The sequence below is a fragment of the Neovison vison genome, chromosome 5 (genome assembly GCF_020171115.1).
Source record: "Neovison vison isolate M4711 chromosome 5, ASM_NN_V1, whole genome shotgun sequence".
NCBI lineage: Eukaryota > Metazoa > Chordata > Mammalia > Carnivora > Mustelidae > Neogale > Neogale vison.
Window position 1 is genome coordinate 83,478,763 of NC_058095.1, and position 12,576 is coordinate 83,491,338.

Here is a 12,576-nt window from a genome sequence, read left to right on the forward strand (position 1 = left end):
AATGGGATTGACTCCTTAAATTTTCTTTCTTCTCTCTCATTGTTAGTGTATAGAAATGCACCTGATTCCTGTGCATTGATTTTTATATCCTGCCACTTTGCTGAATTCCTGTATGAGTTCTAGAAGTTTTGGGGTGGACTCTTTGGGTCTTCCAGATAGAGTATCATGTCATCTGCAAAGAGTGAGAGTTTGACTTTTTCTTTGCTGATTCAGATGCCTTTTATTTTTTTTAGTTGTCTGGTTGCTGAGGCTAGGACTTCTGATACTGTGTTGAACAGCAGTGGTGATAGTGAACATCCCTGCCATGTTCCTGACCTTAGGGGAAAACCTCTCAGTTTTTCCCCATTGAGAATGAGCTGTGGGCTCTTCATATATGATACGATTTTGATATTGAGGTATGTTCCCTCTTTCTCTACATTGTGTAGAGTTTTAATCAAGAAAGAATGCTGTATTTTGTCAAATGCTTTTTCTGCATAAACTGAGAAGACCGTATGGTTCTTGTCCTTTCTTTTATTTATGTAGTGTATCACTTGATTGATTTGTGGCTATTGAACCACCCTTGCAGCCCAGGAGTAAATCCCACTTGGTGATGGTAAATAATCCTTTTAATGTACTGTTGGATCTTATTGGCTAGTATTTTGGTGAGAATCTTTGCATCCATGTTCATCAGGGATATTGGTCTGTAATTCTTTTTGGTGGGGTCTTTTTTTGGTTTTGGATCAGGACAATGCTGGCCTCATAGAACAAGTTTGGAGGTTTTCTTCCATTTCTGTTTTTTGAAACAGCTTCAGAAGAATAGGTATTAATTCCTCTTTAAATGTTTGGAAGAAATCCCCTGGGAAGCCATCCAGCCCTGGACTCTTGTTTATTGGGAGATTTTTGATGACTGCTTCATTTTCCTTACTGGTTATGGGTTTGTTCAGGTTTTCTGTTTCTTCCTGGTTCAGTTTTGGTAATTCATATGTCTCTAAGAATGCATCCCTTTCTTCTTGATTATCTAATTTGCTGGCATATAGTTGTTCATAATAAATTCTTATAATTATTTGTGTTTCTTTGGTTTGGTTTTGATCTCTCGTTCATTCATTATTTTATTAATTTAGGTCTTTTCTCTTTTCTTTTTGAAAAAGTCTGGCCTGGAGTTTATCAAAACTGGTTTATTAAGTCTTTTAAAGAATCAGCTCCTAGTTTCATTGATCTGTTCTACTGTTTTTTGGTTTCTGTTTCACTGATTTCTGCTCTGATCTTTATTATTTCTCTTCTCCTACTGGATTTAGGCTTTCTTTGCTATTCTTTCTGCAGCTCCTGTAGGTGTAAGGTTAGGTTGTGTATTTGAGACGTTTCTCTTGTTTCTTGATAAAGGCTTGTATTGCTATATACTTTCCTCTTAGGACCACCTTTGCTGTATCCCAAAGATTTTGAACAGTGTGTTTTCATTTTCATTTGTTTCCATGAATTTTTAAAATTCTTCTTTAATTTCCTGGTTGACCCATTCATTCTTCAGTAGGATGCTCTTTAGCCTCTATGTATTTGAGTTCTTTCCAACTTTCCTTCTGTGATTGAGTTTAAGTTTCAAAGCATTTATGGTCCAAAAATATGCAGGGAATGATCCCAGTTTTTTTGGTACCAGTTGAGACCTGATTTGTGACCCAGGATGTGATCTATCCTGGAGAATATTTCATGTGCACCCGAGAAGAATATGTATTCTGTTGCTTTCGGATGGAATGTTCTGAATATACCTGTGAAGTCCATCTGGTCCAGTGTGTTGTTCGAAGCCTTTGTTTCCTTGCTGATCTTCTGCTTAGATGATCTGTCCATTGCAGTGAGTAGGGTGTTAAAGTCCCCTACTATTATTATCGATATATTTCTTGAATTTTATTATTAATTGGCTTATATAATAGGCTGTTCCCATGTTAGGGGCATAAATATTTATAATTGTTAGATCTTCCTGTTGGAGAGACCCTTTAATTATGATGTAGTGTCCTTCCTCATCTCTTATTACAGTTTGGTTTAAAATCTAATTTGCCTAATAAAAGGATTGACATCCCACCTTTCTTTTGATGTCCATTAGCATGACAAATGGTTTTCCATCCCTTCAGTTTAAATCTGGAGGTGTTTTGGGGTCTAATATGAGTCTCTTGCAGACAGCTTATCAATGGGACTTGCTTATTTATCCAGTCTGATACCCTGTGTCTTTTGATTGGGGTATTTAGCCCATTTCCATTCAAAGTAACTATTGAAAGATGTGAATTTAGTGCCATTGTATTACCTGTAACTTGACTGTTTATACACATATATTTTTATCCCCAGGGGTACAGGTCTGTGAATCGCCAGGTTTACACACTTCACAGCACTCACCAAAGCACATACCCTCCCCAATGTCCATAACCCCACCCCCCTTGTTCCAACCCCCCTCCCCCTAGCAACCCTCAGTTTGTTTTGTGAGATTAAGCGTCACTTATGGTTTGTCTCCCTCCCAATCCCATCTTGTTTCATTTATTCTTCTCCTACCCACTTAAGCCCCCATGTTGCATCACATCTTCCTCATATCAGGGAGATCATATGATAGTTGTCTTTCTCCGCTTGACTTATTTCGCTAAGCATGATACGCTCTAGTATCATCCATGTTGTCGCAAATGGCAAGATTTCATTTCTTTTGATGGCTGCAAAGTATTCCATTGTGTATATATACCACATCTTCTTGATCCATTCATCTGTTGATGGACATCTAGGTTCTTTCCATAGTTTGGCTATTGTGGACATTGCTGCTATAAACATTCGGGTGCACGTGCCCCTTTGGATCACCACGTTTGTATCTTCAGGGTAAATACCCAGTAGTGCAATTGCGGGGTCATAGGGCAGTTCTATTTTTAACATTTTGAGAAACCTCCATGCTGTTTTCCAGAGTGGTTGCACCAGCTTGCATTCCCACCAACAGTGTTCCCCTTTCTCCGCATCCTCGCCAGCATCTGTCATTTCCTGACTTGTTGATTTTAGCCATTCTGACTGGTGTGAGGTGATATCTCATTGTGGTTTTGATTTGTATTTCCCTGATGCCGAGTGATATGGAGCACTTTTTCATGTGTCTGTTGGCCATCTGGATGTCTTCTTTGCAGAAATGTCTGTTCATGTCCTCTGCCCATTTCTTTTTTTTTTTTTTTTTTAGGGACTAACACACCCTTTTAATATGTTTTTAAATATTTTTAAGGTTTAAAAAGTGTTTAAAGTTTGTAGTTCCTAGTAAGAAAACATTATCTGAATGAATACCCTAATGGCAAACCATTGTAGAATGTTTCAGTTGCATGGGGAGCAGAGGGGTAGGGACTCTCTTCACAGCACCCCAGCTTTCTTCATGAGAAGGTCGGAGGTACACTGGTTTGTATTATTGCGACATCCATTAGGTGATCGAAGTTGTTTTTCCTTCAGCAAGGGCTTTCTTTGTCAGAAGGGCATTATGCTTGACCTCCAAATTTGGCTGACAATTTACTGATGAGATTCATAACCTTTGGGTTGCTCTGATATTTTGACATATTCGCTGGGTTCTGGGCCACATCCTGGAAGGCCACCATAACTTCTGGATCCTGCATGGCTGCAAGAACTTCTGGATCACTAAGAATTTCATTGAGCCCAGGCATTCCGGCCATTCCAGGCATCCCCCCTGCCATTCCAGGCATTCCTCCCGGAAAATTACGAGGCATTCCCCCAGGAAAGCCACCTGGGAAAGAGCCATACTGAGCTCCTGATTGTCGTCTGGCTTCTTCCTCCCTCTGGGCTCTCTCGTGTTCTTCCCGAGCCTTCTTAACCCTTTCTATTCTTTCTTTGATCTCTCGCTCTTCACGTTTTCGCTCATATTTTCTCCGATGTTCAGCAATTTTCTGGGCCCTCGGCTGAACTTCTTTCAGCATCGCACTAGCATCTTCATCATAATCCAGTTTGCAAGCAAGGGCAAGATCATGCGCTGCTTCTTCCCAATGGCCCAGAAGTCTATGTGCTTTCCCGCGCCACTTATGAGGCTGAGCTGAATCAGGATTTATTTCTGTCTGTCACAGTCTCGAATGGCAGCATTTGGCTTCTGTAATTTGATGAAGACACTGGCTCTCTTGGAATATAGAATGGCCAAGCGAGGATTTAGTTTGATGGCATCTGTGAACAAGTCAATGGCTTTCTGTAGTTCACCATCATTTAGAGCATCAATGGCAGCCACTTTTTTATCATTTGCCTGATCCATCATTTCCTCGGTTATCTCTGCATTTTCATCTCCCATTTCTTGAGGGGCATCGGTATCTGGTTCAATCACACCTTCATTGTCAATTTCTAGATCACTCTCCTCACTTGATGGTTCATCTGTCTTTATGTTTTCCTCCGCCTTCTTACTATCTGGTTTTTCTTCCTTGATACTGTCTTCTGATATAGTTTTATGAGTGGCAGGTGGTATTTTCCCCCCCATGCTTTCCACCCACTCCCGCAGGAAACGCATTTCCTCGGTGTGCAGAACGCTCGGATCCTGCTTACACATTTTCACGAAAGCCCGAAGCTCGCTCACTTTGCGGGGGTCCATGGTCCAGAGGCAGTGGCAGGTGGCAGACGCGGCTGGGGTTGCGACCCGATTCCAGGCGCGGGTACTAGCTCTCTGCCCATTTCTTGATTGGATTATTTGTTCTTTGGGTGTTGAGTTTGCTAAGTTCTTTATAGATTTTGGACACTAGTCCTTTATCTGATATGTCGTTTGCAAATATCTTCTCCCATTTTGTCAGTTGTCTTTTGATTTTGTTAACTGTTTCCTTTGCTGTGCAAAAGCTTTTGATCTTGATGAAATCCCAATAGTTCATTTTTGCCCTTGCTTCCCCTGCCTTTGGCGATGTTCCTAGGAAGATGTTGCTGCGGCTGAGGTCGAAGAGGTTGCTGCCTGTGTTTTACTCAAGGATTTTGATGGATTCCTTTCTCACATTGAGGTCCTTCATCCATTTTGAATCTATTTTTGTGTGTGGTGTAAGAAAATGGTCCAATTTTATTTTTCTGCATGTGGCTGTCCAATTTTCCCGCATGTGGCTGTCCAATTTTCCCAACACCATTTATTGAAGAGGCTGTCTTTTTTCCATTGGACATTCTTTCCTGCTTTGTCGAAGATTAGTTGACCATAGAGTTGAGGGTCTATTTCTGGGCTGTCTATTCTGTTCCATTGATCTATGTGTCTTTTTTTGTGCCAGTACCATGCTGTCTTGATGATGACAGCTTTGTAATAGAGCTTGAAGTCCGGAATTGTGATGCCACCAACTTTGGCTTTCTTTTTCAATATCCCTTTGGCTATTCAAGGTCTTTTCTGGTTCCATACAAATTTTAGAATTATTTGTTCCATTTCTTTGAAAAAGATGGATGGTACTTTGATAGGAATTGCATTAAATGTGTAGATTGCTTTAGGGAGCATAGACATTTTCACAATATTTATTCTTCCAATCCAGGATCATGGAACATTTTTCCATTTCTTTGTGTCTTCCTCAATTTCTTTCATGAGTACTTTATAGTTTTCTGAGTATAGATTCTTAGCCTCTTTGGTTAGGTTTATTCCTAGGTATCTTATGGTTCTGGGTTCAATTATAAATGGGATTGACTCCTTAATTTCTCTTTCTTCTGTCTTATTGTTGGTGGAGAGAAATGCAACTGATTTCTGTGCATTGATCTTATATCCTGACACTTTACTGAATTCCTGTACAAGTTCTAGCAGTTTTGGAGTGGAGTCTTTTGGGTTTTCCACATATAGTATCATATCATCTGCGAAAAGTGATAATTTGACTTCTTCTTTGCCAATTTGGATGCCTTTAATTTCCTTTTGTTGTCTGATTGCTGAGGCTAGGACTTCTAGTACTATGTTGAATAGCAGTGGTGATAATGGACATCCCTGCCGTGTTCCTGACCTTAGCGGAAAAGCTTTCAGTTTTTCTCCATTGAGAATGATATTTGCGGTGGGTTTTTCATAGATGGCTTTCATGATATTGAGGAATGTGCCCTCTATCCCTACACTTTGAAGAGTTTTGTCAGGAAGGATGCTGTACTTTGTCAAATGCTTTTTCAGCATCTATTGAGAGTATCATATGGTTCTTGTTCTTTCTTTTATTGATGTGTTGTATCACATTGATTGATTTGTGGATGTTGAACCAACCTTGCAGCCCTGGAATAAATCCCACTTGGTCGTGGTGAATAATCCTTTTAATGTACTGTTGAATCCTATTGGCTAGTATTTTGGTGAGAATTTTCGCATCTGTGTTCATCAAGGATATTGGTCTATAGCTCTCTTTTTGGATGGGATCCTTGTCTGGTTTTGCAATCAAGGTGATGCTGGCCTCATAAAATGAGTTTGGAAGTTTTCCTTCCATTTCTATTTTTTGGAATAGTTTCAGGAGAATAGGAATTAGTTCTTCTTTAAATGTTTGGTAGAATTCCCCCGGGAAGCCATCTGGCCCTGGGCTTTTGTTTGTTTGGAGATTTTTGATGACTGTTTCAATCTCCTTACTGGCTATGGGTCTGTTCAGGCTTTCTATTTCTTCCTGGTTCAGTTGTGGTACTTTATATGTTTCTAGGAATGCATCTGTTTCTTCCAGATTGTCAAATTTGTTGGCGTAGAGTTTCTCATAGTATGTTCTTATAATAGTTTGTATTTCTTTGGTGTTAGTTGTGATCTCTCCTCTTTCATTCATGATTTTATTTATTTGGGTCCTTTCTCTTTTCTTTTTGATAAGTCTGGCCAGGGGTTTATCAATCTTATTAATTCTTTCAAAGAACCAGCTCCTAGTTTCGTTGATTTGTTCTATTGTTTTTTTGGTTTCTATTTCATTGATTTCTGCTCTGATCTTTATGATTTCTCTTCTCCTGCTGGGCTTAGGGTTTCTTTCTTGTTCTTTCTCCAGCTCCTTTAGGTGTAGGGTTAGGTTGTGTACCAGAGACCTTTCTTGTTTCTTGAGAAAGGCTTGTACCACTATATATTTTCCTCTCAGGACTGCCTTTGTTGTGTCCCACAGATTTTGAACCGTTGTATTTTCATTATCATTTGTTTCCATGATTTTTTTCAATTCTTCTTTAATTTCCCGGTTGACCCATTCATTCTTTAGAAGGATGCTGTTTAGTCTCCATGTATTTGGGTTCTTTCCAAACTTCCTCTTGTGGTTGAGTTCTAGCTTCAGAGCATTGTGGTCTGAAAATATGCAGGGAATGATCCCAATCTTTTGATGCTGGTTGAGTCCTGATTTAGGACCGAGGATGTGATCTATTCTGGAGAATGTTCCATGTGCACTAGAGAAGAATGTGTATTCTGTTGCTTTGGGATGAAATGTTCTGAATATATCTGTGATGTCCATCTGGTCCAGTGTGTGGTTTAAGGCCTTTATTTCCTTGTTGATCTTTTGCTTGGATGATCTGTCCATTTCAGTGAGGGGAGTATTAAAGTCCCCTACTATTATTGTATTATTGTTGATGTGTTTCTTTGATTTTGTTATTAATTGGTTTATATAGTTGGCTGCTCCCACATTGGGGGCATAGATATTTAAAATTGCTAGATCTTCCTGTTGGACAGACCCTTTGAGTATGATATAGTGTCCTTCCTCATCTCTTATTATAGTCTTTGGCTTAAAATCTAATTGATCCAAGGATTGCCACTCCTGCTTTCTTCTGATGTCCATTAGCATGGTAAATTCTTTTCCACCCCCTCACTTTAAATCTGGAGGTGTCTTCGGGCTTAAAATGAGTTTCTTGGAGGCAACATATAGATGGGTTTTGCTTTTTTATCCATTCTGATACCCTGTGTCTTTTGATTGGGGCATTTAGCCCATTAATATTCAGGGTAACTTTTGAGAGATAGGAATTTAGTGCCATTGTATTGCCTGTAAGGTGACTGTTACTGTATATTGTCTCTGTTCCTTTCTGATCTACCACTTGTAGGCTCTCTCTTTGCTTAGATGACCCCTTTCAATATTTCCTGTAGGGCTGGTTTGGTGTTTCCAAATTCTTTCAGTTTTTGTTTGTCCTGGAAACTTTTAATCTCTCCTTCTATTTTCCATGATAGCCTAGCTGGATATAGTATTCTTGGCTGCATGTTTTTCTCGTTTAGTGCTCTGAAAATATCATGCCAGCCCTTTCTGGCCTGCCAGGTCTCTGTGGATAAGTCAGCTGCCAATCTAATATTTTTACCATTGTATGTTACAGACTTCTTTTCCCGGGCTGCTTTCAGGATTTTCTCTTTGTCACTAAGACTTGTAAATTTTACTATTAAGTGACGTGGTGTGGGCCTATTCTTATTGATTTTGAGTGGCGTTCTCTGAACCTCCTGAATTTTGATGCTCGTTCCCTTTGCCATATTGGGGATTTGGTCTTCTATATCGCTAATTCTTTCTTCTGCCTCATTTATCCTAGCAGTGAGAGTCTCCATTTTTGATTGCACCTCATTAATAGCTTTTTTTATTTCAACTTGGTTAGATTTTAGTTCTTTTATTTCTCCAGAAAGGGCTTTTATATCGCCAGAGAGCGTTTCTCTAATATCTTCCATGCCTTTTTCGAGCCCGGTTAGAACTCTGGATCTGACATATTACCAATGTCTGTATTGATTAGGTCCCTAGCCTTCGGTACTGCCTCTTGTTCTTTTTTTTGTGGTGAATGTTTCCGCCTTGTCATTTTGTCCAGCTAAGAGTATATGAAGGATCAAGTAAAATACTAAAAGGGTGGCAACAACCCCAGGAAAATATGCTTTAACCAAATCAGAAGAGATCCCAAATCGTGAGGGGGGAAAAAAGGGGATAAAAAGAGGTTGAAAAAGAAAGAAAGAAAAAGAAAAAAGAAACGAAAATAATTTAAAAAAGAAAATGAATAAAGAAAACTATACAAAAGAATATATATATATATATATATATATATATATTAGATAAACTAGTTTAAAAACGTTATAAAAGAAAAGGGTAAAAGTTAAAAAAAATTTTAGCAGAAGAAGAGAAAAAAAAAATGAAAAAAAAAAATTAAGTTAACTGCAAGACTAAAAAATCACAGGGAGAAAGCCATGAGTTCCGTGCTTTGCTTTCTCCTCCTCTGGAATTCTGCTGCTCTCCTTGGTATTGAAACCGCACTCCTTGGTAGGTGAACTTGGTCTTGGCTGCATTTCTTGTTGATCTTCTGGGGGAGGGGCCTGGTGTAGTGATTCTCAAGTGTCTTTGCCCCAGGCGGAATTGCACCGCCCTTACCAGGGGCCAGGCTGAGTAATCCACTCGGCTTTGCTTTCAGGAGCTTTGGTTCTCTGAGCGTTTTCCGTAGTGTTCCGGAGTACGGGAATACAAATGGCGGCCTCCTGGTCTCCAGCTTGGAGGAGCCGAGAGCCAGGGGCCCCACTCCTCAGTGCGCCCTCAGAGAACAGCGCCCAGTAACTCCCGTCTGCCTGACGTCGGGCCGCACTCCGAGCTCACCGAGCCTGCGACCGGTTCAAGGTAACCCCGAGCTGTGAGCTTACTGTCGGCTCTGTCTCTAGCCGGCTTTCCCGTTCCAGTACCCGCAAGCTCTGCGACACTCAGACACCCCCGATCCTTCTGTGACCCCGCGGGACCTGAGGCCACACTGACCCCGCGTGGGCTTCGCCCGGGTTTATCCTCTGGAGCGATGTCCCTCAGCGGAACAGACTTTTAATAGTCCTGATTTTGTGCTCTGCCTCTTGCCGGGAGCCGGCCCCTCCCCCCGGGGTCTATCTTCCCATTGCTTTGGATTCACTTCTCCGCCAGTCCTACCTTTCAGAAAGTGGTTGTTTTTCTGTTTCGAGAATTGCTGTTCTTCTTCTCTTCGATCTGCCGATGGATTTGCAGGCGTTTACAATCTTTAGATAAGCTATCTAGCTGATCTCCTGCTAGCTGAAGTAGTCTCAGCCTGCTACTTCTCCACCATCTTGACTCCTCCTCACTACATGTATTTGCTTTACAGGCTCTGTTCCTTTCTGGTCTGTGTTACCTTTGGGCTCTCACTTTGCTTAAAGGATCCTTTTAAACATTTCTTATAGGACTGGTTTGGTGATAACACATTCTTTTAGTTTCTGTTTGTCCTGGAAGCTTTTTCTCATGCCTATTTTGAATGAAAAATAAGGCTGCATATTTTTCTCACTTAGCATCCCAAATATATCATGCCAGTTCTTTCTGGCCTGCTAGATATCTGTGGATAGGTCTTCTGCCAATCTAATGTTTTTACCCTTGTGGGTTATGAACCTCTTGTCCCAAGCTGCTTTCAGAATTTCTCTTTGTCTCTGAGATTTGGAAGTTTCACTATTCTATGTCGTGGTGTTGGCCTATTTTTACTGATTTTTGAGGGGGGTCTCTGTGCATCCTGGACTTGGATACCTGTTTCCTTTCCCAGATTAGGAAAATTGTCTGCTATAATTTGTTCCAATATACCTTCTGCACCCCTCTCTTTTTCCTCTTCTGAGATCCCGATTATTCTAATATTGTTTCACTTTATGGTATCACTTTTCTCTGGAATTCTCCCCTGGTGATCCAGTAGTTGTTTATCTCTCTTTTTCTCATCTTTATTCTCCATCATTTTGTCTTCTATATCCTTAATTCTCTCTTCTTCCTCATTTATCCTAGCAGTTAGAGCCTCCATTTTTTATGCATCTCATTAATAGCCTTTTTGATTTAGACTTGGTTAGATTTTAGTTCTTTCATTTCTCCAGAAAGGCATTCTCTTGTATCTTATATGCTTTTGTCAAATCCAGCTGGTATCTTTATAATCATTATTCTGAACTGTAGTTCCAACATCTTACTTGTGTCCATACTGATTAGGTTCCTAGCAGTACTGCCCTTGTTTTCCTTTTTGAGGTGAGTTTTTCTGTCTTGTCATTCTTTCCAGAGACAAATAGATGAACAAGTGAACAAAATACTAAAATGGCAACAATGACCCTACTGAAATGTACACTAAATGAATCAGAAGAAACCTGAAACTGAAAAACATCTTGAAGATTCAAAACAATTTAAAAAGATAGAAAAAAGGGTATAATCAGGCAGGTGAACAGAATAAAACAATACCCTGGATCCTGTATGTATTTTGGTCTGTTAGAAATCTAGATCACAAAATTATAAAGAAAGAACTTATATGTGGACAAAAGTAAAATTAAATACAATGAAAGGATAGAATGTAACTGTAAAAAATGACAATTAAAAGACAAAAAAAACAAAAGAGAAAAAACAACAACAAAAAGGAAGGCATATCAACAGGTGAACAGAAACGAGCTATGTATTTTGGTCAGTTGTATTTTGAGTTGGTCAGTTTGTTAATAGAAACAACATCTCAAAATTGTAAGGAAAGAAAAACATATATATACAAAGATAAAATTAAATACCTTGAAAGGGTAGAATGTAACTGTAAATATGAAAGTTAAAAAAGACTTTACAGAGCCAGGAAAAAAAAAAAAACCAGAAAGGAAGAAGAAAAAAAATGAAAGAATATGATCAGACAGGGCGCCTGGGTGGCTCAGTTGGTTGGATGACTGCCTTCGGCTCGGGTCATGATCCTGAAGTCCCAGGATCGAGTCCCACATCAGGCTCCCGGCTCCATGGGAAGTCTGCTTCTCCCTCTGACCTTCTCCTCGCTCATTTCTCTCTCACTGTCTCTCTCTCAAATAAATAAATAAAATCTTTAAAAAAAAAAAGAATATGATCAGACAGATGAATAGAACAGAACCATACATTAGATTTTGGGTGTATTTTAGTCTGTTAGAGGAAATTGCATCCCAAAATGATAAAGAAATAAAAACATATATATACAAAAATAAAATTAAATACAATGAAGAGATAGAATGTAACTGTAAAAATGAAAATTTTAAAAAAAGATTTTAAAAAGGAGTTGATAAAATAAGAAATTGGTTGAAGAAAAAGGAAAGAAAAAAATTTAAAAATTAAACTTGAAAGACTAAAGAATCTTAGGGGAAAAGCCATGAATTCTGTGTGCTGTGCTCCCCTAACACTGGAGTTTTTTGCAGTTCTCATTGCTCAGTAAACTTGGTCTTGGCTGGATGTTCTTGCTGATCTTCTGGGGGAGGGGCCTGTTGCTTTGATTTTCAAGATTTTTGGCCCCAGGTGGAATTGCAACACCTTTGCCAAGGGACCAGAATAATAATCTGCTCCAGTTTGCTTTCTGTGGCTTTTGTTCCCTGAAGGCTTTCCCCACAGCTTTAAAGGATGAGAATGAAAATGGTAGCTTCCCAATCTCTAGGCCCAGAGCCAAAACCTTGGGGCCCCACTCCTTAGTGCTCCCTCAGGGAAAAGCAGTTAGTCACGCATGTCTCCCTGGTCTCCAGCCACACTCCATGCTCATCCAGCCTATGACTGAGTGTTTCTAACTCAGGCACACAACGCCACTTCAAGTCTCCAAACCCTGAAGACTCCTGCAGCATGCTCTCACACCACTCCTCCTAGGGGAGGAAGGGGATTCTCACCAGTCCAGCATTTTGGCTGGGCCCCTGTTTGGGAACAGTCACCTGATTATGTCATGGTTCATATGGCAACCCTAAGCTGAGCGCCCACTCATGGGCTCACTGATTGCAGCCATCTTCCCTGCTCTAATGCCTTG

The 12,576-nt window shown here is 40.0% G+C and overlaps 1 protein-coding gene and 1 pseudogene across 4 annotated transcripts in view; one reads left to right on the top strand and one right to left on the bottom strand.

The window, feature by feature from the left end:
- Positions 1-12,576, top strand: part of IFT88 (intraflagellar transport 88) — a 155,175-nt gene that overhangs the window by 87,864 nt on the left and 54,735 nt on the right. The window lies entirely within an intron of this gene.
- On the bottom strand, positions 3,225-4,569 carry LOC122906905 (annotated as a pseudogene).